Genomic DNA, 3,658 nt, shown 5'->3' on the forward strand with positions numbered 1-3,658 from the left:
GATGCTAACCACAGAGCCACCTTGCAGCCTACAAAGCAGACAGTTGACAAGAAATACAGAAATTAACTTGCTGTTCATGACAATTTTCAGCAGAGGTCGCACTGCACCAACATTCATCTGGAAGCTTTTTTGGGTTTTTTTTCCAACAAAAAAAAAAGTTCTCCACCTTATCAAGATCTACAATGTTATCTGTCACACAAACTGAGAAAATCAGTTTGAAAGAATTGGGGGTGTTTTATTATGAGCATCCTCTGGAATATTATCAGTGCTACCTCAGTTTGTAAGAACATTTGCAGAACATCCCTGTCGCACCACGCTTTCTCCACAATGACTGAAAACAGAATAAGACGGGGATACAGATGTATTCGTTTGCCAGAGTGTTGTCCTGTTTGTGTTGTGTTTTCCAGCATGTATTTCTGTTTTCTTTGCCTTCTTCCGCTTCCTTTCTTGCGATTGTGACACTTTGTTTTGTTTATCCAGAGCAGATAAAAAACATTACACAACACGAATATTTGTGTTTATACAGGAAAAGGTTGAGATTAGGCCTAACTGTAGGACGACATTATTATTATTTTTTTTAGACTTCCCAGAGACGGACTGAGCTTCTCGTTCTCAGAATACGTGCATATTAAACCGGTTAGGTAAGGTTTGAACAATAGAGAAAATCGACAGCCCGTCTATTTTAGGAACATCCTGAGCAAGGCAGAGAGTATTTTCACACAGGCCTGACGCATTAAAGAGGAAATAAAGCTAACTTAATTAACTTGCACGGTGCATGCAGCTAAATATACTCAGCAGGTCTGATGATGCCTTACTCACGTCTGCAGGGGTTTAACATGGTGAGTAAGAAGCAGTGGGTGGTGGTGGCTTTAAGTCTGCTCAGCCTTTGTTAAACCAGTTTAACTAATCTACACACAGAAGCGCAGCGAGAGCATTAAAACTCAAGAGAAATATCACTAGAAAGGGTTTATTCAGAATGTATATGGACAAGTGGTTCATTGCTTTTTGCCTGAATGACTAAAAAAGTTTTGTTGCCATAATAAACACAAAAAAAATTGGTATTTTATTCATGCTATTAACTACCAAAGATGTTTGATTTGTCTTCACCAACTAGTCAATGTTTTTTTACGCACAATCACTGCCACTTGTTTCACAGTTTGGTTACTGGTTACCTAATTTTATGGTTATTCTGTAACGACAAGAGAAAAAGATGAAAGTAAAGTGAAAGTGCTGGTGAGTGAATCTCACCTCATGATGCTCTGCTGACTGTCTGTTGACTGACTTGTTTTTCTGACAGCTTGCTTTTGCTGCACCGAAGAAACGAAAGAAACGTCTTTTTTCAGGGTTTTCAATCACTTGAATGCATGAAGTTGTCGAGCTGTGTCTCAAACAGTACCTGAGCTGTGTCGTACCCAGGACAGTTGTACTATGGAGTCACGCAGAAGTCAGCATGAAGTCTGCCAGACAACTCACAGCACTCACTTTGACTTTAATAATGTTTAGTATTTTAAATGTGTCCCTCAGGAAGTCAATGCATACCAGATCCTAGCAGCCAGGTTCATCATTCAGACTCTGCGAGGCAATAAAAGCAGCAGCTGCAGCATCAGCTCTGCAGGATGAGCCCGTGTGTTTGCTGATGTTGTAAAATGCGCTCGTTCACCAACATAGGAAAATATTACTACACAAATTACTACAGCAATAAAGCTAAAAACAAATAGAAATACATTGTACTGGATTAGATTTGATCTGGAGAAGCTTTGAAGAAAGTAATCTTTTTAAAAATTATTTCCTGGACTTGCTTTACAGGTACATGCTGACTCCCATCGTTCTGTCTTTGCTTGTTTTTGACTTTTTCCATCTCATCTGTGTACTGTTCCTATTGAATCTTTACACAGTTCTGCTGTGTCTTTGACTGCTTTTTACACTTTATGTTTCCTGCCTCCTTAACACTGCTTTATTGTTATGTGTGCCCCCACAGACCCTCTCCTGGAGTGTACGTTTTATAAGAATGATACTAAAACTCCTTCTTTTATTACATCTAGTTTGTTTTGTTAAATTGGAAGTAGTAACCACAGATTAAAGGCATTCATTCACATATTAACTGTAAAAAGAATAAAAGAATAAAAGAAAAAAGAAATGAACCAAAACTGTAAATAATGTCCACATCAAAACTCTGAATTTAAAAAAAAGAAATGTTGTTTTACAACCTATGACTATAAATTATACACTTTTCAATGTCTTTAAAACAGCAAAATTAATGTGATTTTGTATATGAAGGATTTAAAAAAAATAGTAAATGTTTTATAACTGCTATTTTACAGATTTTTCCCTGTTTTCTTAAATTATAGATAATAATTGGTAAATTTACAGGAAAAAAATATTAATGTACATGTTGACTGTAAAGAAAGAAAGAAAGAAAGAAAGAAAGAAAGAAAGAAAGAAAGAAAGAAAGAAAGAAAGAAAGAACAAAAACACTGGCCAAAACTATAAATAATGTCCACATAAAAAAATTTTATTTTTCATTCAGGATTCATTCTTTTAGACTGTGTGATCATAAACTTTGACTGTTTACAGGTATTTAAATCCACCAAAAAAACAAACAGAAAAATTTAGCATGATGTCCACATTAAAAATCTATAATTTTAATAATCTGTTCTTGTACNCTGTAAACTAAAAACCGTCATATAGGTATGTAGTTTAAACTAAATTTGGTTAAATGTGATGTTTGAGTTACGTATGACTAATATTTCAACCACATTGGAACCTGTTTGCTCGTCTTCTGACCTCCACATCACTGATTTAGTGGTTACTGGGACTATTCAGAGCCTGAGGTGTACCATCAGTGTGCAAGCATCACAGCTGGATGTGGTTTCAGCTCATGTCTAATCAACTCACAGCACATTTTGTATAATTACCACAAGAACTACTGCTCATACTGGATCCGTCTATATTGCTTGTGTACATATACACACATCAGAACAGTCCACATAAACTATGAACTCTGTCCTGTGTGCAGCGTTGGAGAGTTTTGAATGTTTCCCAGACGAATCAGATTTATTGATCTTTGACCCTGAGCAGCAGGAGAGCCACAGGTGGAACTAATAACGCTAACGATGCTTCTGTTTCAGCAGTTAAAGCAAAGTACCATTAGATATGACGAGTCAGTGAGTCAATAGGCCCTCTCTGGTTTAGTTTTGCACCGTATTTCTTAACCTGGTCGGGGTTTTGAAGCCACTGAACCAGATGGACTCATTAAAACGTGATCCGTGTGAGATTAGACTTCCAGTTCAAAGGTGCACTTAACCAGTTTAACCAGTTTTAGGTGAAGAAAAAATAAGTTTGAAGGATGTGAAGTGGAGAAATACATTTAAAAAAACCTTTGCAGCTCGTTATTGTAGCACAATGCAACCAAATCTCCAACGGAAAGGCTTGCTGCCGTGTTGCATTGTGGGAAATGTAGGCGCAGCAAGAAGAATGTTGAGTCAGAGTGACTTCACTAGAAATCCTACATTGTTTTGCAGTAAATTTGCCTTTTAAAATGTAAATATAACAACAATTAATAGTCAAGCAGTTTGTGTGAAATATGAATCTCTACTTATCAGTCAGCATCACACTACTCACATCCATCCATCCATCATCTCTACACCTTAATCCTCAC

The sequence above is a fragment of the Stegastes partitus genome, unplaced genomic scaffold (genome assembly GCF_000690725.1).
Source record: "Stegastes partitus isolate 25-593 unplaced genomic scaffold, Stegastes_partitus-1.0.2 Scaffold168, whole genome shotgun sequence".
Classification (NCBI taxonomy): Eukaryota; Metazoa; Chordata; class Actinopteri; family Pomacentridae; genus Stegastes; species Stegastes partitus.